The following is a 9,756-nucleotide window of genomic DNA, read 5'->3' on the forward strand; positions in this document are numbered from 1 at the left end:
GATGGTTAGACGTGGTTAAGGATTATGACTGTGAGATCCTATACCACCCAGGCAAGGCTAATGTGGTAGCCGATGCATTGAGTCGTAGGGCGGAGAGCACTCCATTGCGGGACGTATGTTTGAGATTGACGGTGATGACTCCGGTATTAGATGCTATTCGTGGGGCACAGGCCGAGGTTGTGAAGTCTGGGATGTAGAAACAGGAGCGGGTCGTCGGGTTGATTTCAGAGTTTGTTATGGATGGACGGAGACTTCTGACATTTCAGGGTCGGATCTGGGTACCATTCGTGGGCGGTACGTGTGCTACTTTGATGGAGGAGGCACACAGATCGAAATTCTCGATCCATCCCGGTGCTACGAAAATGTATTTGGATTTGAGAAAGGAGTACTGGTGGCCTTGCATGAAGAGAGACGTCGCCTGGTTCGTTGAGAGGTGTTTGACCTGCCGTAGGGTTAAGGCCGAGCACCAGAGACCGCACGGTAAGTTGCAACCCTTGGAGATTCCTGAGTGGAAGTGGGAACAGATCACGATGGATTTCATCACCAAATTGCCGAAAACTGCCAGGGGAGTCGATGCGATTTGGGTGATTGTGGATAGGCTAACAAAGAGTGCACACTTCCTTGCCATTAGCGAAAGTTCATCAGCAGAGAAGTTGGCAGAGTTATACGTGAGAGAGATAGTATCTCGGCATGGAGTGCCGACCTCGATTGTTTCGGACCGCGATGTACGTTTCACTTCCAGGTTCTGGAAGAAATTCCATGAGGAGTTGGGTACTAAATTGCATTTTAGTACCGCATACCATCCCCAGACCGACGGGCAGAGCGAGCGGACGATTCAGACATTGGAAGACATGCTTAGAGCGTGTGTGTTAGACTTCGGGGGTAGCTGGGATGCGCATCTGCCGTTGGCTGAGTTTTCCTACAACAACAGCCATCATTCGAGCATTGGTATGCCACCTTTTGAGTTGTTGTATGGTAGGAGGTGTCGGACTCCCATTTGCTGGGGAGAAGTGGGACAGAGAGTGGTGGGCAGTACAGAGATCGTACTTCAAACGACCGAACAGATTCAACAGGTGAGGCAGAGGTTATTGACCGCCCAGAGCCGACAGAAGAGTTACGCGGACAGACGCCAGTCCGAGCTCGAATTCCAGGTTGGCGACTTCGTTCTCCTAAAGGTTTCTCCTTGGAAAGGAGTGATTCGGTTCAGAAAGAGGGGCAAATTGGGGCCTCGGTTCATAGGACCATTTCGTGTAATTGCAAGGGTAGGTCGGGTAGCGTATCGGTTGGAGTTGTCAGCGGAGCTGAGTCAGATTCACAATACCTTTCACGTATCACAGTTGAGGAAGTGTATAGCCGATGAAGCGGCAGTGGTTCCGTTAGAAGATATTCAGGTGGATGCGAGCCTGAATTACGACGAGAGATCAGTAGCTATCAGGGATCGGAAGATCAAGGTTCTACGGAACAAGGAGATACCTCTGGTGTTGGTTCAGTGGCAACATCGGAAGGGATCGGAGATGACTTGGGAGCCGGAGAGTGAAATGCGGGAGCAACATCCGGAGTTATTCGCAGAATGAGACTTCGAGGGCGAAGTCTAGTTCTAGTGGGGGAGAGTTGTAACAGCCCGGAATTTCAGGTATTACTTTAAATTAAATTGGGGAATATTTAAGGGGGGAACTCGGCGAGTTGATGCCTGACTCGCCGAGTAGGACCACAGTCTTAGTCACAGATTCGCGACTGGACTCGACGAGTCCATTAGGGACTCGGCGAGTCGACGCTGTTCAGCTGAAACCCTAGCCGTTTTGATTCTGGATCGTATATAATGCCTTTAGGGCCGTCATGTCTCGTCTTTTGGCCGATTGAAGATAACCAAAAAGTCTGTGGGCATCTGGAACAAGGGTAAAGGCTAGTGGAATCTTGAAGAGGTTGTTAGGCAAGGAGAGGCAAGGTGGTGATCAAAGGAGAATCAAGGGGTCGAGCTCTGAAGGTTGGGGACTCAGGGAACACGTTTTCCAGGTAATCCTCGGATCATTTCTGTAGTTTTGACGTTGTATATGAATCTAGGGTTTAGGAAACCCATTTAAGGATTTGATAGATTATAGTGTTGTTACAAGTGTTTAAACCCCTGTAATAGTATATGTGAAGGTCCAGGAAGCCCCATATCTATATATTACGAAATCATGCGAATTACAGGAGGCAGTTGATTGACTGCATGGCAAGGACTCGCCGAGTCCAATGATCAGACTCGGCGAGTAGCTTGAAGATTCACTAGGACTCACCGAGTTGTTCTTCAGACTCGGCGAGTAGCTTGAAGACTTACTGGGACTCGTTGAGTCGTTCCTTAGACTCGGCGAGTGGAGTCGGGGTGCCTAGACTCGCCGAGTTGCCTTTGCACTCGACGAGTCCGGTCAAGTTGACCGTTGACCTGTATGTAATTTAGTAGGGTCAGTTGTCTTGTTTGATAAGATCATTAATAAAGGTATGTGGTATTATAGGGAGCCTGCAGATTAGCGGATCGAGTGCGAGTGGCTCGAAGGGTTTATAGCTTGCATACTACGAGGTGAGTCTTCTCACTATACTTCACCCGGAAGGGTTTGACTGCGTGACCGGAAGGTCGTATGTGTTATATTTATGCTATGTTTAGAGAGGTAGATGCTTTATATGTGATGTATGCTTATACGGGCCGGAAGGCGAGACTTTATGTGATAGAAAGAACGGTATGATGTATGACTTATGTGTTATGTGTGATATGTTATATGTGTTATGTTTTATACTATTATGGGCCGGAAGGCAAAATACTATGGGCCGGAAGGCAATTTAATACGGGCCGGAAGGCGATATGTTATGGGCCGGAAGGCGATTATATTACGGGCCGGAAGGCAATGTTATGTGGACCGAAAGGTCCGGGCCAGAAGGCATATGTGGGTAAGTCGTATACTGGGGAACTCACTAAGCATTTATGCTTACCAGTTGTGTTTATGTTTTTCAGGTACTAGTGATGACCGTAGGAAGGCGCCGACGTGACACGTACACACTGCCATTGTTGAAGATCTTGGGGATTCGTTATTTATATTTTTGCAATAAACTTGGAATAAATTCTTTTGTCGAATAATGATGTTTTAATTTAAATGAAAAATTTATTTGAAAATTTGAGCTGTTACATTTATTTTATAGCATGCTTTAGGTTTTGTACCTTACCTTCTATAAGTGCACTAGCATACCTTGGGACAGATGCCTTGTATGCTAATATGTGTTACTTGATAAAAAAGACTTACTATAGTTAACATCGAAAACTTTTTAAGTAGTGTACTAGTACTTTCGGAAGGGTAGAGTACATTTGGTGACATAATCATACCTTTGAAGTACTATTATGTAATTGGAGTGCGTTTACATTTGGATTAATAATGTACATCTAAGATACATTTACATTTGGCGTGATAATATGCAAATGATAACCATAGAGGTTCATGAGTTGTAAATATAGACATATTAAAGCAGTCATGACTTATGGATTTGAACGTACTGAAGATGGTGATAAATACTTCAACGGTATCGAAATTGAAGTTATATAAGATGCTATGTATATTTTGGATGAATTTGAGAAATACAAAGAGAATTAGTTGACATAGATTTCAGACTCAATAGGCTAAGACTTTATTTATCCATATAAGGTAGTATGCAGTCTGAGTAATGTGTTAAGAGCTAGTTTGTACTCTATACATGATCCTCTAACTTAGCATTTAATGACACTAAGTAATAATTATCTTTTATCACATCCTTATGTAAATTCCTTAGTGTGTTAAGCTAACTTTAATATACATGACTATGATGGTGAAAATAGTCATTGGTTTGTGAAGAGCTAATTAACTTACTTGTTTAGAAAGTTAGAATACGTGGCTAAATCAACGATATATATATATATATATATATATATATATATATATATATATATATATATATATATATATATATATATATATATAGTTCAGATGCAGCTTCACTAAGGTTGACTCCTATAAAGAAACAATGTTATGGAAGGTTGATGAAGTGAAGAGATGGAATAATATGCATGTTGAATCACATGAGTAAAAAGGTGGTACAAATAGTTGGAGAGCGTTTGTCTCCATGCAACTAGAGTAAATTCAGATGTAGTGTGCCATGAGACTATACACTATACGAGAAAGATTCTATGTGAATAATTTCGAAATGGAATTACTATTGAATATACGTTGTCTTAAATGATCAAGGCTTTATGAATCCATATCTTGTAAGCCTTATATAATTGTTAACCACTTGGGTTGTGGTGACTTGGTAAGGCATGTGGAAGATATGGTAAATAACCTATTGACCCATGTTCAAATCCTGGCACCACTCAGCCCTTGTGGCCATGGAGGTTCGCCTGAAGTGACTCCAGGGCATGAGGCAAAGCTTTATGTTTGCAGCGGGGGATTAGTCGGTGCGCGAAAGCTGGCCCGGAAACCCTCGTTAGGGAAGTTCCCTTTCCAAAAAAAAATAGGAAGTGTTGATAAGTGAATATAGTATGTATGATGATTGTATGCAATTATACCACAAAATCAAATCTTGAAGACATTATAATGCTTATTGATGGAGTGTGATTCAGAATGGAGGAGGATGACCTATTTTTGTGAAGATAACATTATAGTAGAGGCATTCCTAAAGTCCTCTTTGATGTTGAAAATTTATGTGGACTATTGATACTAAAATAAAGGAGGACATAGTTATAATGCGTTGAGGCATATGAATAGCACGGACCCTAAAAGAAGAGTCTAGTAAATTTCATATATGCATGGTAAAGCACATATTTATGATAAGGGCAACTGTTAATGACACGAAAACTCTAGTGGAGTTCAGGAAAAGTTGTATTTTCTCGTAAAGACACATACATGTGTTAAACTGCTTTGTGGTTTTCATATATTATGACTTGGGAATTATGGGGCAATTTAAGGGATGAGTATGAATATGTATGAAAGGTAGTGTAGGACTATACTATCTAAAGCACAAGATTCCTACATATATCAAGAGTAGTCACAATGTTCATAAGGAACTGGTAGTTAAGTGTTTTTTTTGTCTGTTCAGTCAGTAGCTACGATATGATGATGTCTATGAAAGTAGGTTCTAGTTTGAGCCCGAGTGGCCATGATGGATCGAGTCCGAGTAATACAGATCTACATAAGTGAGTTGAATTGTTCTGAGAATCTTGATTAAGGAAATAATAAATTTTAGTCGGGAGATTTAAGAAGGAGGCAATCGAGGTGATTGATAGAAGGATTGCAGCATTCGTGAGGCTAAACAACCAGTTGCTAGATATGCTACCTGCTAAAATATGTTTGTAATTTAACCTCCCATGTTCAGAGGAGGAAGGATCAAGTTATTAACACAAGATGAATAAGAGATATGGAAGGATATTCCATGTTAATGTTTGTCTCGTGGAGTCGAGGGTTTAGTTCATTAGAGTGTGACCATTTGGTTAATTACTCTAGCCGAAGTAAAGACCTTATCTTGGGTTGAGTTTATGACCCAATTTAGGAAGTAGAAAGTGTCTTCGATGAAGGACGAGTTTGTGACTTAAGATTTAGGACTGAATGCTCATTGGAGGACAAATCATCAGTGCAGTTTCAAGCGCCACCATCGGTAATAGGTTCAAACCTATTGATATTAGCTTAGGAAAATAGTGGAATTAAGGTTGTTGTAGCTGGTATAAAAGAAGAATGCAAGTTTCTTTTATGCGTTTTCACCCAAGTACTTTAGATATGGTCAGAAGGATCATTACTAGAGGATCAATTGGAGCGTGACAAGGTTAATTTTTCCATAGAAGAGGGTAGAATGGTGTCAACAACCGTCGTTGTTTCTAGTAATTTCCATTATGATAGTAAAACTCTCTTATACTATTTTGTATATGTGTATATTGGTGGATAACTTTGTGCTTATCATGATCATGATCAGACTGTGGTCGTGTTGTGCTACAATACCACCCGCTTTAGGCACAAGTAGTAATACTGCATTGCAGATATTAAATTCAATGATATGATAATCAGGAGTTTCTTCCTAGAAGAAAAGGAGCTACAAAATAACATAGGCAGGCCCAGCTTGGGCTTTAATTGGTTGTTAGTAGTAGCAGGTCCAAGAGGGGGAGAACCAACCATTAAGACAAAAGTAAGAAAGGAAACTCGAATTTGTAGTGTCATGTTCTAGGAAAGTTGCATTAGATGAAGCTAAGGGAGATTTATTATCTTTAATGTTTTTTTATATGAATAATAGAATAGGTGTTTTGGTTTGAAAGTAAGAAAACGACATCAAATATCTTTAGGGAACTTGAAACATTTACCCGTACATGTAGGTAAATAGGACGATCTTATCTTAGATCTTATCATCAAGTGTCTTAGGATTGGGTAGAACCATGATGTGTTATGAATTATAATTGACTAACTGATGAAAGTATGCCTTTCTGGGCATCATATATGTAGAAAATTAGTCTACAAAGAATTTTTTTCATAGACTCATTATCATGAAAAAGTGAAGATTTTGATTTAAGATTATTCTATGATTTTCTTCGGAATATTTATGTTAGTGATAATGTAAAACAATTGTGGCCGGCAAAGTCAAAACCCGAAGGGAACACGGATTAGTAAAGATCATGAATTTTATCCTTTAAATGCTTATTAGGTTAAGATAAATTATTGTTTGGGGAATTCAATGTAATAAAGCCACTTATTTATGGTGAAATTTTAGATCAATAGAATGGATGTTTCAATAATGAAACTAGGTCAACAAGCTGATAATGTAAAAACTGATGTGGCCGATAAAGTTAAAACCCAAAGGGAACACGGATCAGCAAACATCATGAAAATTTTCATTTAAATACTTATTAGGTTAAGATAAATGGTTGTGTGGGGAATTCAATGTAATACAGACGCTTATTTACGGAGAAATTTTAGAGCAATAGAGTGGATGTTTCAATAATGAAACTAGGTCAACAGGGTGATAAGTTGTAACAAAAGAACCTAGAATATTATGATGACTATAAAACAATAGAGTGAGTTGATTTAGTACTATGGGAGCACAATACAAAGATAATTCTTACATGGGAAAACTGAAAGCGAGTGATAGGGGTCACACTTATTTGCCGAGTTTGTGATTTCGAGGATGAAATCATACTAAGTGGGGAGTAATTTTAACGCCCACAAGTTAGGGTTAAACGTTCAAGAGATTTTAGTTAAGAGTATTCATTTTATTGAATAAATAAATAAAATCATCGAATAGGATAATCGTAAATAAATAAGAATCATTCGTGTGTGATACAGGTTATATAAATGGTATTTATATATTGCGTACACGTTTTATGGACATCTGTTATGGAGTTATAACATTTGTATAAAACCTTAGTATAAATTTAATGAATTACATTAAATAAATGTTTAAAAATAAAATATTATTTAGTATAGTCTTGAAGAAAGTTGTATTAGTCGTGATCATGAGGCTATGAATGTAGAAAATGCCAAAATCTAAGCTCATATGAAAAAGTTATGATTCTTCATAGTTTCGCTTTCAACCTCCCACAACAATGTGCATCATAAAATTTGAATTGGAGATCGGTTATTTTTTAGCCAAAACAATGTAAAAAAGAGTTTATTTACTTGAAAATAAAAATTCGACGATATAAAGAACGTCAAGAACGGAGTTCCTATGACGGAGTTAGAATGTTCACAAGGTCTTTTTACAATGTAATCTCCATAGAATGTAAATTAAAAAATAAAAGTGAATTAACTGTTGAAGTCTAAAGGAAAGTTGTAATACTTAACGATATGAAACTGAAGATACACGTACGCGGAAGTTATAATTTTTCGAAAATTGTAAAAAATACCCGCTGAAGATGACATGTCACAACCAAGAGCGAGCATTGCTTCCTATGCCAAGGTGCGTCATGCCTAAGACGGGGATGTGGCACGCTCTCCCATCAAACATCCTATAAGTAGCCTCATTCTCTCATTCTTTCTTCATCCCTTTTTGTGACAACTATCAGAGTTCGACCTCAACCAACGGCCAAATTCTCGACAAATTATAAATGTGATTGGCTAAATATGTAATAGATGTCAAAGTTCAATGAAAATAATATGTTACGTATTTAATAAATGCTAAGAAAGTTAGGAAAATCGTAATAAAGCCCCAAAAATAGGCTCACAAAAAACCATATTATTTTATATAAATAATAATGTATTCTAAAAGAACATGTCAATATAATTTCAAAATATAAATTTTGTAAAAATCCGACTTCGTATGTAGGAGTTATGAATTTATAAAGTTTTAAAAATCAATCGCACTCACGGTTGTGCATCGTAAAATAACAACTGATGAAACGGTTGAGTTTCGCTTCAACATTAAAAAGAACAAATGTCGTACTCCTCAATATAAGATGAACGAGACAAAAAACGCTAAAATCAGAGCCCGCATGAGAGAGTTGTGTTTTTTGTAAAATCATTTGGAATACCCCCCTCTTTACAAATGGTGGGCTAAAACTAATTATAGAATTATCTAAAACAACCAAAAGGAAAGTTGTAGTAGTCGTTGATAACTACACGTGGATATAAAGAACATCAGAAGCGGATCTGGTATGTGGAAGATATGGATTGTACAAAATCGATAAATCTGGGTGCTCACAATGCGCGTCACGCGCAGGACGCATAATCTGACACCATATTCGTGAAGATACGGCAGGGGTGGCCACATAGCAGAGCAACACATGTATGTGCCCAGGTTGAGCCATCGTGCACCCCAAACCCTTCTATAAATAGGAGGCGATGATCTGCTCCGCTCACATGCCCAAACTAGATCATTCCATTATAAACCTCGATCGTCTTCCCTCCCGACCACTTTCATGATGTGATGGCCGAGTTAGAAAAGCACACTTCAAGGGTGATTTTATAGCCCCATGTTTATGCTTTTCAAATGTTTTCTGTGGAGAATGCATGTTATATTAAGTATCAGTTATGTTAGTTAATATGTACTAATATTTTATCATTGTACACTTTATTGTTGTGTTGGCAAATTTCGCTAGATAACTTCATGCTTAATCGTTATCATGTCCATTTTTATTCGTTAATATTATACCTAGTTGTCACTATGTAATACTTTTATTGGTTAAAATTATACCTGACGTTACTCTGGAAAACTTTTATGCAATAACCTTAGAATACGTCGTTACCTTGTTCGTTTATTTCTACAATAATCAAGTAATTAGAATTATATACTTAAAATGTATAATGTTGATAGGGTACAGAGAAACATTTTTATACTTTAAAAGACTAAACAAAATAGTCGTTAAATGAGACAATAATTCATTAAATTAGCTACTTAGTTTTGGCTAATATCCCAACCTATAATCATTTATCTTAAATGAGCAAGGGAGTTATGTATACATCTATAGTGGGTAGACATCCCCACCTATGGTTGCTAGCCACAACCATGACCGGTAAGTCAAAAGCACAAATACTTGACCAAGTTTTTATGACGTTCGATGAAATGTCGTGCGGGAATGCGATATTACATCAATAGCTCGATTTAGGTCGATTTAAAGAGAAAAATTGAAGTGTTAGGCGATGAACTAACCTAACCATGGATCTAACACCTCAATCAGGTGAGTACATGGTTACTTTCATGTGCATGATTTAATATAATTATTTAGTACTTAAAGGATTAAATATATGTTGAAATTTTTTATTGTATTCTATATTGATAGTATAC

Source organism: Lactuca saligna, chromosome 5, assembly GCF_052625555.1.
Source record: "Lactuca saligna cultivar CGN05327 chromosome 5, ASM5262555v1, whole genome shotgun sequence".
Lineage (NCBI taxonomy): Eukaryota > Viridiplantae > Streptophyta > Magnoliopsida > Asterales > Asteraceae > Lactuca > Lactuca saligna.